This window comes from Ornithodoros turicata, chromosome 1 (genome assembly GCF_037126465.1).
Source record: "Ornithodoros turicata isolate Travis chromosome 1, ASM3712646v1, whole genome shotgun sequence".
Taxonomy (NCBI): domain Eukaryota; kingdom Metazoa; phylum Arthropoda; class Arachnida; order Ixodida; family Argasidae; genus Ornithodoros; species Ornithodoros turicata.
Window position 1 is genome coordinate 164,201,795 of NC_088201.1, and position 12,377 is coordinate 164,214,171.

The 12,377-nt window shown below is 49.1% G+C and overlaps 23 non-coding genes and 2 pseudogenes across 23 annotated transcripts; all 25 read left to right on the top strand.

The window, feature by feature from the left end:
• The first annotated feature begins 246 nt into the window (after positions 1-246).
• Positions 247-377, top strand: LOC135379632 (U5 spliceosomal RNA; annotated as a pseudogene).
• Positions 378-554: 177 nt separating this feature from the next.
• LOC135379602 (U5 spliceosomal RNA) lies at positions 555-676 on the top strand. The gene has a single exon (XR_010419084.1). It is a non-coding gene; the product is annotated as a U5 spliceosomal RNA (small nuclear RNA).
• A 176-nt stretch (positions 677-852) lies between these two features.
• LOC135379535 (U5 spliceosomal RNA) lies at positions 853-974 on the top strand. Its single transcript, XR_010419021.1, has one exon. It is a non-coding gene; the product is annotated as a U5 spliceosomal RNA (small nuclear RNA).
• Positions 975-1,150: 176 nt separating this feature from the next.
• LOC135379536 (U5 spliceosomal RNA) lies at positions 1,151-1,272 on the top strand. Its single transcript, XR_010419022.1, has one exon. It is a non-coding gene; the product is annotated as a U5 spliceosomal RNA (small nuclear RNA).
• A 176-nt stretch (positions 1,273-1,448) lies between these two features.
• Positions 1,449-1,570, top strand: LOC135379537 (U5 spliceosomal RNA). The gene has a single exon (XR_010419023.1). It is a non-coding gene; the product is annotated as a U5 spliceosomal RNA (small nuclear RNA).
• A 178-nt stretch (positions 1,571-1,748) lies between these two features.
• On the top strand, positions 1,749-1,870 carry LOC135379539 (U5 spliceosomal RNA). The gene has a single exon (XR_010419024.1). It is a non-coding gene; the product is annotated as a U5 spliceosomal RNA (small nuclear RNA).
• A 177-nt stretch (positions 1,871-2,047) lies between these two features.
• Positions 2,048-2,169, top strand: LOC135379540 (U5 spliceosomal RNA). Its single transcript, XR_010419025.1, has one exon. It is a non-coding gene; the product is annotated as a U5 spliceosomal RNA (small nuclear RNA).
• Positions 2,170-2,346: 177 nt separating this feature from the next.
• Positions 2,347-2,468, top strand: LOC135379547 (U5 spliceosomal RNA). The gene has a single exon (XR_010419032.1). It is a non-coding gene; the product is annotated as a U5 spliceosomal RNA (small nuclear RNA).
• A 178-nt stretch (positions 2,469-2,646) lies between these two features.
• Positions 2,647-2,768, top strand: LOC135379548 (U5 spliceosomal RNA). Its single transcript, XR_010419033.1, has one exon. It is a non-coding gene; the product is annotated as a U5 spliceosomal RNA (small nuclear RNA).
• A 177-nt stretch (positions 2,769-2,945) lies between these two features.
• Positions 2,946-3,066, top strand: LOC135379575 (U5 spliceosomal RNA). The gene has a single exon (XR_010419060.1). It is a non-coding gene; the product is annotated as a U5 spliceosomal RNA (small nuclear RNA).
• Positions 3,067-3,244: 178 nt separating this feature from the next.
• On the top strand, positions 3,245-3,366 carry LOC135379549 (U5 spliceosomal RNA). The gene has a single exon (XR_010419034.1). It is a non-coding gene; the product is annotated as a U5 spliceosomal RNA (small nuclear RNA).
• Positions 3,367-3,543: 177 nt separating this feature from the next.
• Positions 3,544-3,665, top strand: LOC135379550 (U5 spliceosomal RNA). Its single transcript, XR_010419035.1, has one exon. It is a non-coding gene; the product is annotated as a U5 spliceosomal RNA (small nuclear RNA).
• A 177-nt stretch (positions 3,666-3,842) lies between these two features.
• On the top strand, positions 3,843-3,964 carry LOC135379551 (U5 spliceosomal RNA). The gene has a single exon (XR_010419036.1). It is a non-coding gene; the product is annotated as a U5 spliceosomal RNA (small nuclear RNA).
• Positions 3,965-4,141: 177 nt separating this feature from the next.
• On the top strand, positions 4,142-4,263 carry LOC135379552 (U5 spliceosomal RNA). The gene has a single exon (XR_010419037.1). It is a non-coding gene; the product is annotated as a U5 spliceosomal RNA (small nuclear RNA).
• Positions 4,264-4,440: 177 nt separating this feature from the next.
• LOC135379553 (U5 spliceosomal RNA) lies at positions 4,441-4,562 on the top strand. Its single transcript, XR_010419038.1, has one exon. It is a non-coding gene; the product is annotated as a U5 spliceosomal RNA (small nuclear RNA).
• A 177-nt stretch (positions 4,563-4,739) lies between these two features.
• Positions 4,740-4,861, top strand: LOC135379554 (U5 spliceosomal RNA). Its single transcript, XR_010419039.1, has one exon. It is a non-coding gene; the product is annotated as a U5 spliceosomal RNA (small nuclear RNA).
• A 177-nt stretch (positions 4,862-5,038) lies between these two features.
• Positions 5,039-5,160, top strand: LOC135379556 (U5 spliceosomal RNA). Its single transcript, XR_010419041.1, has one exon. It is a non-coding gene; the product is annotated as a U5 spliceosomal RNA (small nuclear RNA).
• A 177-nt stretch (positions 5,161-5,337) lies between these two features.
• On the top strand, positions 5,338-5,459 carry LOC135379541 (U5 spliceosomal RNA). The gene has a single exon (XR_010419026.1). It is a non-coding gene; the product is annotated as a U5 spliceosomal RNA (small nuclear RNA).
• Positions 5,460-5,636: 177 nt separating this feature from the next.
• Positions 5,637-5,758, top strand: LOC135379542 (U5 spliceosomal RNA). The gene has a single exon (XR_010419027.1). It is a non-coding gene; the product is annotated as a U5 spliceosomal RNA (small nuclear RNA).
• Positions 5,759-5,935: 177 nt separating this feature from the next.
• Positions 5,936-6,056, top strand: LOC135379579 (U5 spliceosomal RNA). The gene has a single exon (XR_010419064.1). It is a non-coding gene; the product is annotated as a U5 spliceosomal RNA (small nuclear RNA).
• A 178-nt stretch (positions 6,057-6,234) lies between these two features.
• Positions 6,235-6,356, top strand: LOC135379543 (U5 spliceosomal RNA). Its single transcript, XR_010419028.1, has one exon. It is a non-coding gene; the product is annotated as a U5 spliceosomal RNA (small nuclear RNA).
• Positions 6,357-6,533: 177 nt separating this feature from the next.
• LOC135379545 (U5 spliceosomal RNA) lies at positions 6,534-6,655 on the top strand. Its single transcript, XR_010419030.1, has one exon. It is a non-coding gene; the product is annotated as a U5 spliceosomal RNA (small nuclear RNA).
• Positions 6,656-6,832: 177 nt separating this feature from the next.
• LOC135379557 (U5 spliceosomal RNA) lies at positions 6,833-6,954 on the top strand. Its single transcript, XR_010419042.1, has one exon. It is a non-coding gene; the product is annotated as a U5 spliceosomal RNA (small nuclear RNA).
• A 177-nt stretch (positions 6,955-7,131) lies between these two features.
• LOC135379546 (U5 spliceosomal RNA) lies at positions 7,132-7,253 on the top strand. Its single transcript, XR_010419031.1, has one exon. It is a non-coding gene; the product is annotated as a U5 spliceosomal RNA (small nuclear RNA).
• Positions 7,254-8,520: 1,267 nt separating this feature from the next.
• Positions 8,521-8,633, top strand: LOC135379611 (U5 spliceosomal RNA; annotated as a pseudogene).
• Positions 8,634-12,377: the final 3,744 nt, after the last annotated feature.

Here is a 12,377-nt window from a genome sequence, read left to right on the forward strand (position 1 = left end):
GGCGCAGTTTGTCCTGTATTAACTCGTTATTTAGACGAATATGTGAGTCGTCAGCATCATCGCATGAATGAAGATTGGTTGTATTGGATGGTTCAATAATGCACCGCGTGTATATATGAACCACACTCAAGACTGTTTGCTTTTTCATTAAGATGTTCTACTTCCTCGTTTATGGTAACTCAATGGTAGTGCATATTCGCCGCAGACGGCGCTGTTTGTCCTGTATTAATTCTTTATTTACACGACTATGTCAGTTGTCAGCATCATCGCATGAAATCCGCGTATTGATATTTCGCCTTTTACTAAAGTTCACCGTGGAGGGGGACAGCAGAATGAGCTTCTAGACAATTTTTGGTAGGCCTAACCCGTTTGGGAAAGGCTATATTATTCAAATCAAAGAGAGAATATGGTGAGAAATCACTCGTCTCTACCCGTCCCCGAGGACAAAAAAAAAAAAAAAAAGACAGCGAGAGGGGGAGGTGTACTTGACGCCACCTCTTTGTTTCTCATATACGGGGTATATAGTGAGCTCGCGCCAAGAGAATGTAGGATATATGCTCTCGTCTCCCTTCAAATCCGCGTATTGATATTTCGCCTTTTACTAAAGTTCACCGTGGAGGGGGACAGCAGAATGAGCTTCTAGACAATTTTTGCTAGGCCTAACCCGTTTGCGAAAGGCTATATTATTCAAATCAAAGAGAGAATATGGTGAGAAATCACTCGTCTCTACCCGTCCCCGAGGACAAAAAAAAAAAAAAAAGACAGCGAGAGGGGGAGGTGTACTTGACGCCACCTCTTTGCTTCTCATATACAGGGTATATAGTGAGCTCGCGGAAAGAGAATGTAGGATATATGCTCTCGTCTCCCTTCAAATCCGCGTATTGATCTTTCGCCTTTTACTAAGGATCACCGTGGAGGGGGACAGCAGAATGAGCTTCTAGACAATTTTTGCTAGGCCTAACCCGTTTGGGTAAGGCTATATTATTCAAATCAAAGAGAGAACATGGTGAGAAACCACTCGTCTCTACCCCCACCCCCGCCCCCGAGGGGAAAAAAAAGACAGCGAGAGGGGGAGGAGTACGTGACACCACCTCTTTGCTTCTCATATACAGGGTATATAGTGAGCTCGCGGAAAGAGAATGTAGGATATATGCTCTCGTCTCCCTTCAAATCCGCGTATTGATCTTTCGCCTTTTACTAAGGATCACCGTGGAGGGGGACAGCAGAATGAGCTTCTAGACAATTTTTGCTAGGCCTAACCCGTTTGGGTAAGGCTATATTATTCAAATCAAAGAGAGAACATGGTGAGAAACCACTCGTCTCTACCCCCACCCCCGCCCCCGAGGGGAAAAAAAAGACAGCGAGAGGGGGAGGAGTACGTGACACCACCTCTTTGCTTCTCATATACAGGGTATATAGTGAGCTCGCGGAAAGAGAATGTAGGATATATGCTCTCGTCTCCCTTCAAATCCGCGTATTGATCTTTCGCCTTTTACTAAGGATCACCGTGGAGGGGGACAGCAGAATGAGCTTCTAGACAATTTTTGCTAGGCCTAACCCGTTTGGGTAAGGCTATATTATTCAAATCAAAGAGAGAACATGGTGAGAAACCACTCGTCTCTACCCCCCACCCCCGCCCCCGAGGGAAAAAAAAAAGACAGCGAGAGGGGGAGGAGTACGTGACACCACCTCTTTGCTTCTCATATACAGGGTATATAGTGAGCTCGCGGAAAGAAAATGTAGGATATATGCTCTCGTCTCCCTTCAAATCCGCGTATTGATCTTTCGCCTTTTACTAAGGATCACCGTGGAGGGGGACAGCAGAATGAGCTTCTAGACAATTTTTGCTAGGCCTAACCCGTTTGGGTAAGGCTATATTATTCAAATCAAAGAGAGAACATGGTGAGAAACCACTCGTCTCTACCCCCCACCCCCGCCCCCGAGGGAAAAAAAAAGACAGCGAGAGGGGGAGGAGTACGTGACACCACCTCTTTGCTTCTCATATACAGGGTATATAGTGAGCTCGCGGAAAGAGAATGTAGGATATATGCTCTCGTCTCCCTTCAAATCCGCGTATTGATCTTTCGCCTTTTACTAAGGATCACCGTGGAGGGGGACAGCAGAATGAGCTTCTAGACAATTTTTGCTAGGCCTAACCCGTTTGGGTAAGGCTATATTATTCAAATCAAAGAGAGAACATGGTGAGAAACCACTCGTCTCTACCCCCCACCCCCGCCCCCGAGGGAAAAAAAAAGACAGCGAGAGGGGGAGGAGTACGTGACACCACCTCTTTGCTTCTCATATACAGGGTATATAGTGAGCTCGCGGAAAGAAAATGTAGGATATATGCTCTCGTCTCCCTTCAAATCCGCGTATTGATCTTTCGCCTTTTACTAAGGATCACCGTGGAGGGGGACAGCAGAATGAGCTTCTAGACAATTTTTGCTAGGCCTAACCCGTTTGGGTAAGGCTATATTATTCAAATCAAAGAGAGAACATGGTGAGAAACCACTCGTCTCTACCCCCCACCCCCGCCCCCGAGGGAAAAAAAAAAGACAGCGAGAGGGGGAGGAGTACGTGACACCACCTCTTTGCTTCTCATATACAGGGTATATAGTGAGCTCGCGGAAAGAAAATGTAGGATATATGCTCTCGTCTCCCTTCAAATCCGCGTATTGATCTTTCGCCTTTTACTAAGGATCACCGTGGAGGGGGACAGCAGAATGAGCTTCTAGACAATTTTTGCTAGGCCTAACCCGTTTGGGTAAGGCTATATTATTCAAATCAAAGAGAGAACATGGTGAGAAACCACTCGTCTCTACCCCCCACCCCCGCCCCCGAGGGAAAAAAAAAGACAGCGAGAGGGGGAGGAGTACGTGACACCACCTCTTTGCTTCTCATATACAGGGTATATAGTGAGCTCGCGGAAAGAGAATGTAGGATATATGCTCTCGTCTCCCTTCAAATCCGCGTATTGATCTTTCGCCTTTTACTAAGGATCACCGTGGAGGGGGACAGCAGAATGAGCTTCTAGACAATTTTTGCTAGGCCTAACCCGTTTGGATAAGGCTATATTATTCAAATCAAAGAGAGAACATGGTGAGAAACCACTCGTCTCTACCCCCCACCCCCGCCCCCGAGGGAAAAAAAAAGACAGCGAGAGGGGGAGGAGTACGTGACACCACCTCTTTGCTTCTCATATACAGGGTATATAGTGAGCTCGCGGAAAGAGAATGTAGGATATATGCTCTCGTCTCCCTTCAAATCCGCGTATTGATCTTTCGCCTTTTACTAAGGATCACCGTGGAGGGGGACAGCAGAATGAGCTTCTAGACAATTTTTGCTAGGCCTAACCCGTTTGGGTAAGGCTATATTATTCAAATCAAAGAGAGAACATGGTGAGAAACCACTCGTCTCTACCCCCCACCCCCGCCCCCGAGGGAAAAAAAAAGACAGCGAGAGGGGGAGGAGTACGTGACACCACCTCTTTGCTTCTCATATACAGGGTATATAGTGAGCTCGCGGAAAGAGAATGTAGGATATATGCTCTCGTCTCCCTTCAAATCCGCGTATTGATCTTTCGCCTTTTACTAAGGATCACCGTGGAGGGGGACAGCAGAATGAGCTTCTAGACAATTTTTGCTAGGCCTAACCCGTTTGGGTAAGGCTATATTATTCAAATCAAAGAGAGAACATGGTGAGAAACCACTCGTCTCTACCCCCCACCCCCGCCCCCGAGGGAAAAAAAAAGACAGCGAGAGGGGGAGGAGTACGTGACACCACCTCTTTGCTTCTCATATACAGGGTATATAGTGAGCTCGCGGAAAGAGAATGTAGGATATATGCTCTCGTCTCCCTTCAAATCCGCGTATTGATCTTTCGCCTTTTACTAAGGATCACCGTGGAGGGGGACAGCAGAATGAGCTTCTAGACAATTTTTGCTAGGCCTAACCCGTTTGGGTAAGGCTATATTATTCAAATCAAAGAGAGAACATGGTGAGAAACCACTCGTCTCTACCCCCCACCCCCGCCCCCGAGGGAAAAAAAAAGACAGCGAGAGGGGGAGGAGTACGTGACACCACCTCTTTGCTTCTCATATACAGGGTATATAGTGAGCTCGCGGAAAGAGAATGTAGGATATATGCTCTCGTCTCCCTTCAAATCCGCGTATTGATCTTTCGCCTTTTACTAAGGATCACCGTGGAGGGGGACAGCAGAATGAGCTTCTAGACAATTTTTGCTAGGCCTAACCCGTTTGGGTAAGGCTATATTATTCAAATCAAAGAGAGAACATGGTGAGAAACCACTCGTCTCTACCCCCCACCCCCGCCCCCGAGGGAAAAAAAAAGACAGCGAGAGGGGGAGGAGTACGTGACACCACCTCTTTGCTTCTCATATACAGGGTATATAGTGAGCTCGCGGAAAGAGAATGTAGGATATATGCTCTCGTCTCCCTTCAAATCCGCGTATTGATCTTTCGCCTTTTACTAAGGATCACCGTGGAGGGGGACAGCAGAATGAGCTTCTAGACAATTTTTGCTAGGCCTAACCCGTTTGGGTAAGGCTATATTATTCAAATCAAAGAGAGAACATGGTGAGAAACCACTCGTCTCTACCCCCCACCCCCGCCCCCGAGGGAAAAAAAAAGACAGCGAGAGGGGGAGGAGTACGTGACACCACCTCTTTGCTTCTCATATACAGGGTATATAGTGAGCTCGCGGAAAGAGAATGTAGGATATATGCTCTCGTCTCCCTTCAAATCCGCGTATTGATCTTTCGCCTTTTACTAAGGATCACCGTGGAGGGGGACAGCAGAATGAGCTTCTAGACAATTTTTGCTAGGCCTAACCCGTTTGGGTAAGGCTATATTATTCAAATCAAAGAGAGAACATGGTGAGAAACCACTCGTCTCTACCCCCCACCCCCGCCCCCGAGGGAAAAAAAAAGACAGCGAGAGGGGGAGGAGTACGTGACACCACCTCTTTGCTTCTCATATACAGGGTATATAGTGAGCTCGCGGAAAGAGAATGTAGGATATATGCTCTCGTCTCCCTTCAAATCCGCGTATTGATCTTTCGCCTTTTACTAAGGATCACCGTGGAGGGGGACAGCAGAATGAGCTTCTAGACAATTTTTGCTAGGCCTAACCCGTTTGGGTAAGGCTATATTATTCAAATCAAAGAGAGAACATGGTGAGAAACCACTCGTCTCTACCCCCCACCCCCGCCCCCGAGGGAAAAAAAAAGACAGCGAGAGGGGGAGGAGTACGTGACACCACCTCTTTGCTTCTCATATACAGGGTATATAGTGAGCTCGCGGAAAGAGAATGTAGGATATATGCTCTCGTCTCCCTTCAAATCCGCGTATTGATCTTTCGCCTTTTACTAAGGATCACCGTGGAGGGGGACAGCAGAATGAGCTTCTAGACAATTTTTGCTAGGCCTAACCCGTTTGGGTAAGGCTATATTATTCAAATCAAAGAGAGAACATGGTGAGAAACCACTCGTCTCTACCCCCCACCCCCGCCCCCGAGGGAAAAAAAAAGACAGCGAGAGGGGGAGGAGTACGTGACACCACCTCTTTGCTTCTCATATACAGGGTATATAGTGAGCTCGCGGAAAGAGAATGTAGGATATATGCTCTCGTCTCCCTTCAAATCCGCGTATTGATCTTTCGCCTTTTACTAAGGATCACCGTGGAGGGGGACAGCAGAATGAGCTTCTAGACAATTTTTGCTAGGCCTAACCCGTTTGGGTAAGGCTATATTATTCAAATCAAAGAGAGAACATGGTGAGAAACCACTCGTCTCTACCCCCCACCCCCGCCCCCGAGGGAAAAAAAAAGACAGCGAGAGGGGGAGGAGTACGTGACACCACCTCTTTGCTTCTCATATACAGGGTATATAGTGAGCTCGCGGAAAGAGAATGTAGGATATATGCTCTCGTCTCCCTTCAATTCCGCGTATTGATCTTTCGCCTTTTACTAAGGATCACCGTGGAGGGGGACAGCAGAATGAGCTTCTAGACAATTTTTGCTAGGCCTAACCCGTTTGGATAAGGCTATATTATTCAAATCAAAGAGAGAACATGGTGAGAAACCACTCGTCTCTACCCCCCACCCCCGCCCCCGAGGGAAAAAAAAAGACAGCGAGAGGGGGAGGAGTACGTGACACCACCTCTTTGCTTCTCATATACAGGGTATATAGTGAGCTCGCGGAAAGAGAATGTAGGATATATGCTCTCGTCTCCCTTCAAATCCGCGTATTGATCTTTCGCCTTTTACTAAGGATCACCGTGGAGGGGGACAGCAGAATGAGCTTCTAGACAATTTTTGCTAGGCCTAACCCGTTTGGGTAAGGCTATATTATTCAAATCAAAGAGAGAACATGGTGAGAAACCACTCGTCTCTACCCCCCACCCCCGCCCCCGAGGGAAAAAAAAAGACAGCGAGAGGGGGAGGAGTACGTGACACCACCTCTTTGCTTCTCATATACAGGGTATATAGTGAGCTCGCGGAAAGAGAATGTAGGATATATGCTCTCGTCTCCCTTCAAATCCGCGTATTGATCTTTCGCCTTTTACTAAGGATCACCGTGGAGGGGGACAGCAGAATGAGCTTCTAGACAATTTTTGCTAGGCCTAACCCGTTTGGGTAAGGCTATATTATTCAAATCAAAGAGAGAACATGGTGAGAAACCACTCGTCTCTACCCCCCACCCCCGCCCCCGAGGAAAAAAAAAAGACAGCGAGAGGGGGAGGAGTACGTGACACCACCTCTTTGCTTCTCATATACAGGGTATATAGTGAGCTCGCGGAAAGAGAATGTAGGATATATGCTCTCGTCTCCCTTCAATTCCGCGTATTGATCTTTCGCCTTTTACTAAGGATCACCGTGGAGGGGGACAGCAGAATGAGCTTCTAGACAATTTTTGCTAGGCCTAACCCGTTTGGGTAAGGCTATATTATTCAAATCAAAGAGAGAACATGGTGAGAAATCACTCGTCTCTACCCCCCACCCCCGCCCCCGAGGGAAAAAAAAAGACAGCGAGAGGGGGAGGAGTACGTGACACCACCTCTTTGCTTCTCATATACAGGGTATATAGTGAGCTCGCGGAAAGAGAATGTAGGATATATGCTCTCGTCTCCCTTCAAATCCGCGTATTGATCTTTCGCCTTTTACTAAGGATCACCGTGGAGGGGGACAGCAGAATGAGCTTCTAGACAATTTTTGCTAGGCCTAACCCGTTTGGGTAAGGCTATATTATTCAAATCAAAGAGAGAACATGGTGAGAAACCACTCGTCTCTACCCCCCACCCCCGCCCCCGAGGGAAAAAAAAAGACAGCGAGAGGGGGAGGAGTACGTGACACCACCTCTTTGCTTCTCATATACAGGGTATATAGTGAGCTCGCGGAAAGAGAATGTAGGATATATGTAGGGTTCGTGGTTTTCGGCATTTTCCGAAAAATGCCGGAAAACACCCCCCGAATGATTTTTTTCAGATTCGGAATATTCCGAAAAAATCCGAATTTCTCGTATCTTGACAGCTGCCATTCCTGGAACCGCAAAGGGAAATCCCCTTGGAATCTCCCGTTGTCGACTATTTCTCGAGCGTGGTATTATCTTCGGGCTGTGCCCTGACCTCAGCTCTGTTGTGCGGTCCCTGACCGCCTTTTGGCAGCACACGTACTTAGTGACACACCACCTTTAGTGAATTTACCATTCAGAACCTTTGTGGTCTGTTGTTGTCCGGTTAAAAAGAGATCACGAGTGTATGGAGCTCCCACACGGTTTCAAAAGCCGATCGCTCATCCCTGCCCTAGCCTTCTAGTTCATTTTTGTGTTCTTTGTACTTACTCTAACTACTCCCTTCCAGTTACGACTTGGAGTGACCCTTGTTTCCGTTCGTGAGGCACTTCAAGGCACTTCGAGGCACTTCACTGTATGAGGACTTATTCTTATTTGTTCTACGAGATGAATCTCGTATGGATGATATAAAGCGCGAGTTTTTCGAATATGCTGTATGCCCTGCCCCTCAGGTGGATATATCTCCTATTCAGTTTTGGACGGCCCGTTCCAGCACATGGCCTTTGTTATCGCAGTGCGCCTTAAGCATACTGGCTATTCCTGTTTCTAGCGCTAATGTTGAGCGCGCGTTCTCTAAACTGCGTGTTATTAATCGCAAGGAGCGAGCCGCTATGACAGATGCGAGCATGATGATGTACGCTTGCATCTATTACAACAAGAGGTACTCTCCTTGCTTGCTGGTTTGGCACAGGCAATAAAAGATATTGTTAATGAAACCATGAATCGATTCACTTCTTTTCGGTTCGTTGTTACTTCGCGCGCAAAATAGGCTTTCCTTCATGCGAAATAAATAGATGCCCGTATTCGGGCATTTATTTTTTGGGCGGAATATAGATGCCGAAAAAATCCGATTTATGGTCCCCCATATAAATGCCGATAAACACCCCCGAATTGGGTCGAACATAAATGCCGAAAACCACAAACCCTAGTCATATATGCTCTCGTCTCCCTTCAAATCCGCGTATTGATCTTTCGCCTTTTACTAAGGATCACCGTGGAGGGGGACAGCAGAATGAGCTTCTAGACACTTCTAACCCGTTTGGGTAAGGCTATATTATTCAAATCAAAGAGAGAACATGGTGAGAAACCACTCGTCTCTACCCCCCACCCCCGCCCCCGAGGGAAAAAAAAGACAGCGAGAGGGGGAGGAGTACGTGACACCACCTCTTTGCTTCTCATATATAGGGTATATAGTGAGCTCGTGGAAAGAGAATGTAGGATATATGCTCTCGTCTCCCTTCAAATCTGCGTATTGATCTTTCGCCTTTTACTAAAGAGGACCTCCTCCCTCGCCTTCCAGTGCCTGGTAGCCACCGCTTTCCAACGATGTTTGCCTTCGCGGATGACCTCACTGTATGCCTGCCTTCGATAGACAACGTCAAGCACGTACTGGATACCCTTGAACTGTATGGACGTGCCTCTGGTGCAGCGGTGAATCGCAGGAAGTGTACTCTGTTGCCGCTTGGTCAGGGATTGCCCTACTCCGAAGTATGTGGCGTACCGGTAACGGAAACAAGCCGTATCTTCGTACATTTCAACAGCAGAGGCCCGTTGGTCAGCAACTGGGTACGGGAACTGCGGCACATTGACGAGGCAATGGAGACCGTCGGTTCTCGGCAGCAAGACTTCCGTCAGCGCAGTGATTTCATCAACCGACGCGTGTGCAGCCGCTTGTGGTATTTTGACACCGCTTTTTAACCTGCTCATGCGACAACGCGTGGAGGTCATCGGCTACTGTACTCCTTCTTTTGGAGCGGACGTCCAGAACGCGTGCAAAGATCAGTGTTGACAAGGCCTCCAGAGCTGAGTGGGTGGAGCCTTCCTAATGTCCAGCTTTTCTGTGGTGCACTCGGCCTGGCCATGCTCTTCAGGATGTTCCAAGGCACGAACCGCATTGCTCACGACCTTGCCTTTTTCTTCGCGGGCACCTCGACGGTGCACTTTGGGGGCTTGGTGGACCACACTCGGCCGCACTGCGAGAGGTTATGGCCCTTGTACCAGATGATGCGGCGGTACGCTATCTCGATCAGAAGGTCCCGGCCGGATGCAGACGTCACGACGTGTACCTCGCGGGAGCTTTACGTGGCCTTCTACGAAATAGCAATCCCAGCCCTTCCAACGTAAGTGGGCACAACCGGAGACGTATCGCTTGGGGCATTGTTGATGGTTCCCGTGTGGATGTCGCCTGGCAACATTCGCACAATGTTCTGCCAGTGAGGACCAGGCTTCGACGTTTTGGCCTTTCGCGTACGATTGTTTGTCCCGTATGTTCATCGGTGGAGAATCACCACCACGTGTTTTACGGGTGCCTCAATGCCGCAGCCATGTGGAGGAGGGTGGCGGACATGTACGAATTTGTGGGTGTGTCCTGTGCGACGGTGCAGTACCTGGATCCCCTACCGGTGCCTTCACGGAAGGAGCCGGCCTTTGTCCTCTTGGTGACGGAGGTGGCGTATCAGCTATGGTGCTCCCGGACGAGGGCCGTGTATGGTAGCAGGGACGAGACCCTACTAAAGATTATGCGGAGGTGCAGGGTCACCATTAAGAGCAGGCTCCAGAACGACCTTCGTGCCCTTGGCCTAGACAGTTTTCGTCGTCGGTGGAAGAACCATCACAACCTCTTTGTCCTTGTCAACGGTGATGTGCTTGTGAAGCTGTAATGCCCACCAGGACGTGTATGTGTCGGGTGTGAAGGCAGTGCTATTTGACATGCTAAGCAATGACGGGTAGTGTGTGATTCTTGGGAGAAGTTGTGGTTTTGGACAGTTTCGGCGCGTTTGTCAGTGGTGGGATATGTTACGTCCCGTTGAGCTGTTCTGTTTATGCACCTCAATAAATATTTACTAAAGATCACCGTGGAGGGGGACAGCAGAATGAGCTTCTAGACAATTTTTGCTAGGCCTAACCCGTTTGAAAAAAAATGACAGCGAGAGGAAGAGGAGTACGTGACACCACCTCTTTGCTTCGGATATACGGAGTATATAGTGAGCTCGCGCCAAGAGAATGTAGGATATATGCTCTGGTCTGCCTTCAAATCCGCGTATTGATCTTTCGCCTTTTAGGGCCAGATCTTTCGCGGTGGAGGGAGGCGAAAGGGAGCCGGTCCTTCATATATGGAGAAGGGCCCCTTGATAACGCGGTCCACCCCTGGGTGGGCCGTGTCTTTGACTGGTACGGCCGATAAAAGGGTCGACGGGGCAGTACTGCTTGCGGTGCTGTTCCGGGAAATAATTTTATACTTTCGCCTTTGGGCTAGGATCTTTCGCGGTGGAGGGAGGCGAAAGTGAGCCGGTCCTTCATATTTGGAGAAGGGCCCCTTGATAACGCGGTCCGCCCCTGGGTGGGCCGTGTCTTTGAACGCGCGGCCGAAAACAAGGTCGTCGGGGCAGTACCGCTTGCGGTGCGGTTCCGGGAAGATCTTTTCTTGATCTTTCGCCTTGGAGGGGACAGCAGAATGAGTTTCTAGGACAAGTTTTTTCGCCGCCGCCGACGACGATCTGAACAGACGTGTTGTTATTGAGCTCCTGTTCGATTTTCGATAATTTTTGAGTTATAGTGGGCTTTTACGACCCAAGCCCCGTGTTTTCGTGTTCCTGAAGGTCTCGGTATCGGGGGGCCGCTTCGTGTCAAGGACGGAAGATGGCCAACCGCCGCCCCATCAATCGGGAATTCAGTTTTGACTTGGAGGTAGATCGAGAGGTACGTATGTCTCAAGTACTACAAGGGCTGCTGAAGGCAGTAGGGAAGGAGGCGAGGGGTGTCAACCCCTTCAGCGGTGGAAAGTTTCTAGTGACTTCAACTACGAAGAATGCGGCTGAGGCCCTCCTGAGGTCAGCAGGACTGGAAGTTGCTGGAAAGATGTATCCGTTGGTTCCACTAGCCAGCATCACGACATTGGTGACGGTGCACTTTTTACCGGTGGAAGTACCCAACGACGACCTCAGAGAGGTAATGGGAAAGTACGGAAAGTGCTTTCAGTCAAGAGGGAGTACTTCCGAGAAGCCCCGAGCGTGGAAAAAGGAAGTCGACGAGTCATCCTCGAGATGAAGACGGAGGTGCCAAACTACATCCAAGTGGATGGTTTCCAAGTAATGTGCATTTATGCCAACATGAAAAAGGCGTGCAGGCGCTGTGGAGAGACCGGTCACTTTTCGTTCAACTGCCGGACGCCGCAGTGCAAGAGGTGCGGTGACTACGGGCACATCGCGGCCGGGTGTACAGCGCTTTGCAAGAAGTGTGGAGAAGGCCACGCGACAACATCGTGCACGGTAAATACCAACGCAAGTGTTACCATGACTGCGACTGGGCAGACGGACGTACCCGGAGACGAACCGCTGGACGAAGTTATTGCCGCTATGGTAGAAGCCGCTGCAGAGAACGAAGAGAAGTCTGAAGAGGCAGTGGTGAGGGACTGGTCAACTGAGGTGGACTCAACTGCAGACGCAAACGCCCCGCTTCTCAACACTGAGGACGAGAAAAACACTGAAAATGCGGAGGAAATGCCGACGAAATAACATCCCGTAGAGGAAGGGGGAAGTGAGACGGAAGCGAATCACAACGTTTCGATGTCGTCTGTAGAAGATACTATGGTCACTGAAAATCGAGGGACACAGAACACCGCGGACTCTGAGGGCGACTCGGACAACGAAATGAATGAAAGGAGCATCACATTGGATTTGTGGAATGAGACCAAAGCAGAGGTCAAGACGATTTTTCAAAAATGGGGGAGGAAAACAGCTGTCGAAAAGAAACACGCCATTTGGTCCATACGATGGGGACTGCGATACCTGAG